Below are 9,790 nucleotides of genomic sequence, written 5' to 3'. Positions count from 1 at the left end.
TCCTAGACCCTCCAGACAGAACAATACATATGTGAATCCAAGGGTGAATCCAATTTAGGCTGCTAAGTTAGGCCCCTTCCACATAATCACTCATTTAACAAATATTTATTGAGCTCTTACTATGTGCCAGACACAGTTCTAGGAGCTGAGAATATAGAAGTGAATAAAATAGACAACATTTCTACCCTCATGAAGCCTGTATTCTGATGATAATTAGATAACAAATAATTACACATATAATTTAATCTCATCAGTGTTATAAAGAAAAATGGAGCAGGTTAATAAGATAGGAAGTGATGGGGTAGAGTGCTATTTTAGGCAGTATGTGCTGGGGAGGCCCTCCAAGGAGTGAACAGTCGTGAATAAAATGTGGATACGAGTCATGTGGATATTTAGGAGAAACATAGTTTAGGCTAGGGAGACAGGAAGTACGAAGGCCTGGAGGTGCCTGACATGTTCAAAAACAGCAAAGGAGGTCAGTGAAGTAAGGTGAGTTAAAAGGAGGAGTGGTAGGAAATGAGGCCAGAGAGGTAGCCAAGGGCCAATCTGCAGCAGGCCTTGGAGGTTGGGGTAAGAACTTTGTATTTTTCCCTAATTGTGATGAGAAGCTGTTAGAGTGTTTTGATCTGGGGATCGGCAGTATCAGATTGACCTTTTACAAGCATCCCTCTGGCTGTGGTGGAGATAATGGATTGTAGGGGGTGAAGCAGGGAGGCAAGACAGGAGATTACTGTGTGAGTCCAAGTAAGAGATGATGGTGGTTTCAACTAGAGTGGCAGCAAGGGAAGCAGTGAAAAGTAGGTGGATTCAGCATCTATTTTTCTTTTTTTTTTTTGGTTTTTTTATGACCAGAAAACAAGTGAGAATTTTTAATTCACAGAGGATGAAAACACAAGACACTGATCTCATTATACATACAATATTACAATAAGCTGATTAGCTGTGGACTATTAAAACATTTAAGACTTCACATACACACGTGTACTTTGAAACAAGAAACACAGGACAATTTTAATCTTTGATATGTCATAACTACCAAGAGAAAGAACACTGATTTGAGTCTAATTGTTTTCCTGGCATGGAATCACTATACAGGCCAGGCCGAAAGCATACTGTATATTGTTAAGGACATCTTTAGGCAAATATAAACATTCTCATTTGGGAGCTTTTTCTCCCTACCCAAAACAATCTGCTTTTCCATCGCTGTCAAGTAGCTTGGTTTGTTATCAATTTAACCAGATCACGACAACAAACAACATTTTCACCACGAAACTCAGGTGAGAGGTTTTTACACAGGTCATACAAAAAATATTTGTTCCCAAGAAAAGCAATCTGTAAGTTATAGATGCAACCCTAAGAAAAAGAGTCTTGGTTACAAATCATTCACTTTCAAATATTGATGAAGAAATAAAGAATGGAGGGGTGGGTAGGGGTGGGTGGCAGAGGCAGTGGCATGGCAAGAAGCACAAAAGCACAAAAGGTGTGAAATGAGGAAAATATTTGCCACAGGAAATACTGGATTCAGTTGATTTTTTTTTAAAAAATGAGGTATCATAAGAGTGTGCCAGTAAATGCAAAAACAAAACAAAATTAAAAACCAAAATGCACATTTCCAATGGAAAAACCTCTAAACCTCTTACAGTTTTCTTTATTCAGATTAGACATTTCATATACAGCAGTTAATCTAGAAAAATACATTTAAAAAAATCTTCAGCAGACCATGCTCTCTGTAACAAAACTTTCCAAACCCTGTTTTATTATACAAACCAATCTACAATAGTAGTGTAAAAAGAAATTCTCAAGTTTAGCAATGTCATTTTCGATCTGACATCCATCTAATTTACATATGGGTTTCCACTATTCGTATTGCAGAGTTAGAATTCTGTAATAAATTTTTTCTAATGTATTCTGTACATATTAAATAATCTAAAAGGTTCCTCTTGTAGTGCATTTACATTTAGCAAGTCTATTCAGCATTTTTCCAGTACCATTTGCATTACAGTGATTTGCCTATAAATGTAATTAAAATCTAAAAGTACACACAGTTAACTTTCTCAAATAACGGTCTATTTCTGGAGGGAACCTAATATTCACGGAAAAGAATTACCAATATCGTGATTAGAAATGAGGGGTTAGAATGCACTCTGAGACTATATAGCACAATTATATACATAAGCTAAAGGACAGTGAGTCTTTAGCCTGTATTTACATCAAATAATGTTGGTTTCCACAGGGTCATACCAAGAACTCAGTATGGCACTAGATAGAATTAGGATTGTTAGCTACAAGTCAGTGTAGCACAGACAGCCCCCAAATACCCTGAACTGGCTTATGCTAAATTAAAGTCCAGTATATTACAGTGTTTTAAGTACTATTCGTGTGCTGCTGTGCTACTCCGTAAAGACAGCAAGCCTTCATCAAGGGATCGCATCTGGGTTATAATGGGTCCTAGCAATCAGAATGCCACTGTATGCAGAAACCCCGAAAAAAAAAATACACAGGTTTCAAAACAGATATACTTCATTTCGTTTAAAATGCCCAGGAGCGTTTTCAAAATAACTGATAGTAAGTATTGTTCTATAGAGTGATGAACCTATTGAATCATGAGAAGAAATTCTACATTATCCAGTTTGAGGAGAAAAAATGTAGTATTCTTACCAAATTATCCAGTGTATATGACTGGTTAGAATCGCAAGTTTTGATTTTTACTGAAATTCAGAGTATGAAATGCAAACATTCAGGATAAAATTAATTCAAACGTACACACAGTTCTATCAACTTGCAACAAAGCAGCAAATATCAGGGCTTATCACACATCTGGACTCTCCCATTCCTTTCTGATCCCTCAGAAAAGTGCAAAATCAAAGAGTCACTGCTTGGTCCAAACATAAAATACATCAGGTATAAGGACTTGGAATCTGACGAAATCCGGCTTCTATTCCACAGGTTGTCTTCAGTAAGAGTCAACGTCCAAAGATGGAATTTATCTCGAGAAGAATTAACTCTACAATCTGATTCTGGTAGACGGTATGAACTGCTATGTTACCAGTCTCTTTCTCTGGCTTTAACAGAGTGGGACCAGACACAATTGCTATACTCTGATACGTCATTCTGGTTTTTTTCTCCGTTTTCTGTAACTCTTTTGAGATGTCTAAACAGAGTCTGCATTGTGTCCTGATTTGGCTTTGGCAACTGTTTGATTAGATCCTTCACAGCAGAGACACGCTGTCTTGGTTCTTGTTTAACTGCATTAACAAAATCATTAAAATGATCAAATGTAAGGAGAGGTTCTGGTAATTCTCGAAAAAACATTTTCAGTGCTCCAGTGATGACATGAATATCTTCCCATTTACTGTCCTTCAAGTCCAATTTCTCATCATGGTTGACTGCAAACCTCAGCTTCTGGATCACTGCAAGGTTGCCACTAACTCTGTAAATCCCATTAACATCCAACCCATATTGTTCAACATGTTCAATGCACAATTTCACAAATTTTGGCACTGTGCCATTCTCTCTCTGACACAGATTAGCAAGATTGGCTCCAAATACCTGATCTTTAATATAACCGTTTTCACGAACAGCTTGCAAAGTGGGGCATCGTGTAAGAAACTTCTTTAAGTTTTTCTTGTTTTTTTTCTGTTCTGAAGAATCTATGCTAGATACTTTTGTGGAACGCAATTTCTTCAGATCCTTATTGTCCTTTCTTTATTGTGCTTTTCTATTCCTGGTGAATCTGGTATATCTTCCTCAATTGCTTCATCGGGTTCTACTGTCTGATTATACTGATAGTGCTACTAAGAACTTTAAAACCACTCATTGATAACAGCGTCATTATCAAACTGAATCAGCAGTTCTGTTCCTTGACGGGTTTTCAGCTCAAATACATTCTTTTTGCTGGATTTATCCTTTGAAGCCATCTCAATCGTCGCCCCCTTAAAGTCCACTGTGAACTCTGGTTTGGACTGATTACTCCCAAATCAGCTTGTGCTACTTCCTTGAGTTCTGGTAAAGATGAACCCTGCAACACAGCCCAAGAAGACAATTAGTTCTTTCAAACCTTTTTCCCATTTTCAGTAACTTTTGTTACATTTAATAATCCATATTTCTCTTGACCCTTTGGACTGCTGGCTGTATCTTGGTTCTTTGGTGAAGAGGGAGAAGACTCATTTTCAGAGTAGCAGGGTTTGAGGCAGTTGGAGATTCCTTGTCATTGGTGTCCAACACAATGGTGCTATGTCTCCACTTTGTTAACACTATTGGTTCTTGCAGCCGCCTGTCCAGACTCCTACTTTTAATAATTTCTCTTTGCTGCTGAGATGAGGCATTATACTTTGGCAACTCCCATTCTGACCGAGATCCATCTGCACTGTAGTAATATTGTCTACCTTGATCGTCAACATGCTTGAGCCACTCTTGATCTCCTGGACTATGGGAATCTCCTTTGCTTATGTTTGTATCTCGAGTCCAACGAGGGGGTTTCCAAGTTCTTTCCTGTGTTCCTCTGTTATGGTAATAACAATGCCCTGAACTATCTTTATGAGGTTCCCATTCCCCATTAATCTGAATTGCTGGGCTTCTGGGGATTGGGGGGGAGAGACGACTGGGATATTTTCAGTTCTTGCAGGTTAGTGTAGACAGGAGAATCTGGCCGCCCTTGATTTGGAGGTGTTGTCGCCCTTATCTGCTCAGTGGAGCTGCTGCTAAGCTCATCACCGGACTCTGAATCCTCATGTATCCATTCCGAGCCTTCTCCTGCTGAATCACAAGACTGTTCCTGGGAGAAGCCAGCTTTCTCTACGTCCAAGAACTCTGGACCGGGAAAGTGACCAAATAAGCGTGTCCTATTCTGGCCAGAAACTTTGGGAGAACGTGAGTCACTGTTGAACTTTCCATTATTATGGGTCAGGTTCAGGCTGAGGTTGACAGTCTGACCTGGAATATAATTGGGTCCAAAATTCTGATTGGCATCACGAATAAGACCTGTTCCTTGAACAGACGGCAATGGCTTTGCAAAACTTGAAAGCTCGGGCAATTTGTTCACATTTTCTGTTGACCTCTGAAGATGGAGACTCTGCATCGTTTTCACAGAATGATTCGGCAGCCCCGCTGTCTGTTGCACAGGCGGCATCAGGGCTCTGCGGCCGACCTCCCTCACATACTGGGCAGGCACACAAAACGCTTTGGAGTTCTCATCCAGCTTGACCTGCCACCAGTCATCGCTGGTCTTCTTCACCAGGATGTATCGCTCCCCTTGTTTTATCACGACCTTTCTGTCCTTCGCTTCGCATTCTTAATCATACTCCACTTCAATATACACGTGCCCTGGAACAATCTTCCCACCTCTGTCAGCCGTTTTCTTTCCGTAATATTCACCTCTCAAAAAGGATGCTTTGCCACATTATGACTCTGTGGCTTGTTGGAGCAATATGGCTTAGAAGGAGAACTAAACATCCAGTCTTACGTTTAAACCGAGGGCCCGGTGGCCTCGCGGGGGCCGGCTCCCTCCTGGCCGCTCGGCGGCGGCGGCGGGGAGCCCAGGCGAGCCCGAAGGGCGCTCACTCGGCCGCAGCCGGGCCGGCGGGTCCCCATCAGCAACCATTTTAAAGGCAAAGCCAGTTAAAGCGAGTAAGCTGTGCTGATGAATTGGACATGGAGTGTGAGAGAGGGTCAAGGATGACTCCCAGTGTCTCAGCCTGAGCAACTAGGTTAATCGGGGTGACGTTTTTTGAGATGGGGAAGAATGAGAGAGGCATAGGTTCAGGGATGGGGGAAATCCTCAGTTGAGTTTGGGACCTTTTAAATTTGAGGAGCCTATTAGGCGTCTAAATGCAGATGTGAAGAAGTTTGGAGAAAGGAAATATATATCAAACAAAGGGGTGCAAAGTGGTTGGATGGAAAGGGGGAGTTTCGGAGAAGCAAGAAGAGTTCCAGCAACACCCAGGCAGAGCACATCACGCTGCCAAAAATGGAAAGAGAGACCACCCTGGCGGTCCAGTGGGGAAGACCCTGTGCTCCCAACGCAGGGGGCCCAGGTTCGACCCCTGGTCGGGGAACTAAGATCCCACATGCTGCTGCAACCAAGACCCGGCGCAGCCAAATAAAAAAAAAAAAAAATGGAAAGTGGGCAGATACACTTTTTTTTTTTCTCATTATCTCCCTAACCAGGGCCTGGCAAAAATTCAAGCTATATTAATTGAAGGGGGTTTTGTTACTGTAAATCAAGATAGGTAAAGGGACAGAGACTCTTCTAGCATCATAATCCACCAAAAAGGCATGCCAAGAGAATGTCAACGGCAGTGTGGAATGTTCAGCTTTCTCAAAGAGATTCCACCCCGAGGCCAGCCTTTGGTTTCTGCTCTCTCCATCCCCCTCCACTCACAGGACTGGAGAGGCTTCTTCATCTCCATTCAACTTTGGAACTGGATGGAGCTGAGTGACTACCCAATTTAGACACCCACATCAGACAGGGAAGTTCCCAGAGGTCCAGGGGGATGGAGAGAAGAGGCAGGGAAAGTTTTCCCACCGACTGCAAGAGGGGGAGGAGTGCTCCAAAGCATCTAGAACAGAGGTCTTGTGCCCACCGAGGAACTGAGAATTGAGTGGAGTAGTAAGGGCCACTCAAAATCAACATGTCCTATTGATTCGGATTGGTTAGAATGTGTGATTTAAACGGGGAATAAAGGCCATTTTGTGCATTTTTCTGCACCCCGTGTATATATGGGTGACCAACTAACATGCTCTTTTAATCTCTCTCTTTCTTCCACCCAGGGGTTGCACAAGTATTCAGAGCACATGGAAATACTGAACTCTTTGAGGGCAGGAACCGGCGCTTAGTTCAGTAGCTGGCACACAGTAGGCACTCAATAGGTGCTTGCTGAATTTTTTTTAAAAGCTAAAAGAATAATCCAAATAAACTGAGGTGAGAATCAAACCAAAGGGATAAGTGAGCAGAACAGAAGGAGAGGAGAAAAAAGAAAATGCAAATGTGCGGGATAAGGGCTGTCCGGCTGCACTTGGGAGAACAGTAAGATGCAATAGGAGTAGGGAAATAAAAAGGAAGCAAATTAGAGAGGTTAAAGTTATCATTAGAAAAGAAAGGTAGAAAAAGAAAAGAAAAGAAAGGTAGAACTGAGCAAGTTTTGGCTGCCAGCTTTTCTGCCTGACTTCTGCCAACAGGGTGTGCAGTTTTGTTGATGAAGACTTTTTCTTGGCCCTGTGCAGCAATAGATCGACTACAGAAGAAAACTCAGAGTTTCAGCATTCAGAGGTCACAGCCAGGCAATGGGGACGGGAGCCAGCCTTGATCAATGCAGAATTGATTTACAATTTAATGCTTTTTTGTTTCAAAGTAAGATACCAGAAGAGGACAACTCGGGGTCAGGCTTCAAGTTCCTCCTGCCAACACTGAAACACTAATAGGAGGAGTTGACATTATTGAACACAGGCTACACTGTATCAGGAGAGGGTGACCTGTGGAAAGGGCATGACAATGAAGAGGTAGTGGGAAAAAGAAAGGGCAAGGACCTAAAAGAGAAGGCCAGGAAAGTGACTTACAGAGAAATATCAAAGGAGGGCTAGACCTATAAAATAGAAATTGATGGATGAGGGGAGGAGGACATTAAAAAGATCTTTAAGAGGCTTCAGGGACTGTAAGAAAGAGGGCAAAGCAGAGATGTCACGTGGAACATCTTACGTAACAAGTAGCTAGTGAAAGCTATTGTAATATATAACATGATGGAAAGAAGGGTGTGCATGTGGAGGAGGCACCCCAGCACTTAGTGTCTGCATGTAAATAAAGAGTGGAAATCCTATGGCTACCCAGCCAGTGGACCCCTGATAAAACAAAAGTAGATGCTACAGTCCCTCTCTTTTAAACAGAAAGGAGACTCAGGCAGTGTGGTGACCAAGCATTTTTGTCAACAGAGTGGCATTAAGCATCTCAGTTCTGTCATTTAAAAGGTGACCACTTTGGGCAAGTTCCCTTGATTTCTAAGCCTCAGTTTCCTTGTCCATAAAATGGGGACAATAAAACCTAAATCACTGGGTTGTCATTAGTATTAGCAATGCACGGACGGTGCCTTGCCCATAGGAGGCACTCACTATTATGACTACTAGTACTAGTACTAGTACTCCTACTACTTTTTCTATTGATTCTATTATTCATCCATCTTTTTACTTAAAGAAAATGAAATGAACAAACAAAATACACTGTTGAGGATTATCCCAGCCCTAATGAAAACATCTTTTTTCTCCTGGTAAGGAAAGAGAGTGAACCAAAGGAGGAAGGGCAAAAGGCATGAACTTAGACATAAAGCCTTATTCAAGTAGGAGAATACTGGCGTGTGTGTGTGTGTGTATTTGTGTGTGTGTGTGTGTGTGTGTGTGTGTGTGTGTGTGTGTGTGTGTACAGCAAGCTGTCAGAGCAGGAATAACATATACAGTTGGCCCTCTGTATTGACGGGTTCTGCATCTGTGGATTCAACCAACTCTGCATGCAAATGCTTGGGAAAAAAGTTCCAGAAAGTTCCAAAAAGTAAAGCTTCAATTTGCCACTCTGTGGCAACTATTTACATAGCATTTACATTATATATACAACTATTTACATAGCATTTACTTGGTATTAGGTATTATAAGCAATCTAGAGACGATTTAAAGTATATGGGAGGATGTGCCTAGGTTATATGCAAATACTCTGCCACTTTACATAAGGGACTTGAGCACCAGGGATTTTGGCATCCATGGTGGTCATGGAACCAATCCCCCACGGATAATGGGGGACTACTGTACTAAGACCATAGATGGGGAAAGGGTGAAGATTAGAGTTTAGTGTGTTGAAAAAGTGGTGTCGACCACTTGTGGAAAGGTGTTTGGTGATAGGAAATGAACTGTAAATGGGCAGAATATCTTGGATCTTTTATAATTAAAAACCCCATGGAGGAACTTACACAAGCTTCTTAGATAGCCTCATCCACCAGAGGGCAGACAGCAGAAGCAAGAAGAACTACAATCCTGCAGCCTGTGGAAAAAAAAACACATTCACAGAAAGATAGACAAGATGAAAAGGCAGAGGGCTATGTACCAGATGAAGGAACAAGAAAAAACCCCAGAAAAACAACTAAATGAAGTGGAGATAGGCAACCTTCCAGAAAAAGAATTCAGAATAATGATAGTGAAGATGATCCAGGACCTCGGAATAAGAATGGAGGCAAAGATCGAGAAGATGCAAGAAATGATTAACAAAGACCTAGAGGAAATAAAGAACAAACAAACAGAGATGACCAATACAATAACTGAAATGAAAACTACACTAGAAGGAATCAATAGCAGAATAACTGAGGCAGAAGAACGGATAAGTGACCTGGAAGACAGAATGGTGGAATTCACTGCTGCAGAACAGAATAAAGAAAAAACAATGAAAAGAAATGAAGACAGCCTAAGAGACCTCTGGGACAACATTAAACGCAACAACATTCGCATTATAGGGGTCCCAGAAGGAGAAGAGCGAGAGAAAGGACCAGAGTAAATATTTGAAGAGATTATAGTCGAAGACTTCCCTAACATGGGAAAGGAAATAGCCACCCAAGTCCAGGAAGCACAGCAAGTCCCATACAGGATAAACCCAAGGAGAAACATGCCAAGACACATAGTAATCAAATTGGCAAAAATTAAAGACAAAGAAAAATTATTGAAAGCAGCAAGGGAAAAATGACAAATAATATACAAGGGAACTCCCATAAGGTTAACAGCTGATTTCTCAGCAGAAACTCTACAAGCCAGAAGGGAGTGGCAT

The 9,790-nt window shown here is 41.5% G+C and overlaps 1 pseudogene across 1 annotated transcript; it reads right to left on the bottom strand.

Moving 5' to 3' along the window:
* Positions 1-879: 879 nt before the first annotated feature.
* Positions 880-5,599, bottom strand: LOC309652177 (rho GTPase-activating protein 12 pseudogene; annotated as a pseudogene). Its single transcript has 2 exons — positions 5,462-5,599; positions 880-5,356 (listed from the first exon to the last, which is right to left on the bottom strand). The product of its transcript is annotated as a rho GTPase-activating protein 12 pseudogene (transcript).
* Between the last annotated feature and the right edge of the window lie 4,191 nt (positions 5,600-9,790).

This window comes from Balaenoptera physalus (genome assembly GCF_965194825.1).
Source record: "Balaenoptera physalus genome assembly, chromosome: X".
In the NCBI taxonomy this organism is placed as follows: Eukaryota; Metazoa; Chordata; class Mammalia; order Artiodactyla; family Balaenopteridae; genus Balaenoptera; species Balaenoptera physalus.
Note: the sequence above shows the minus strand (reverse complement) of the source record. Positions and strands in the feature narration are given on the sequence as shown.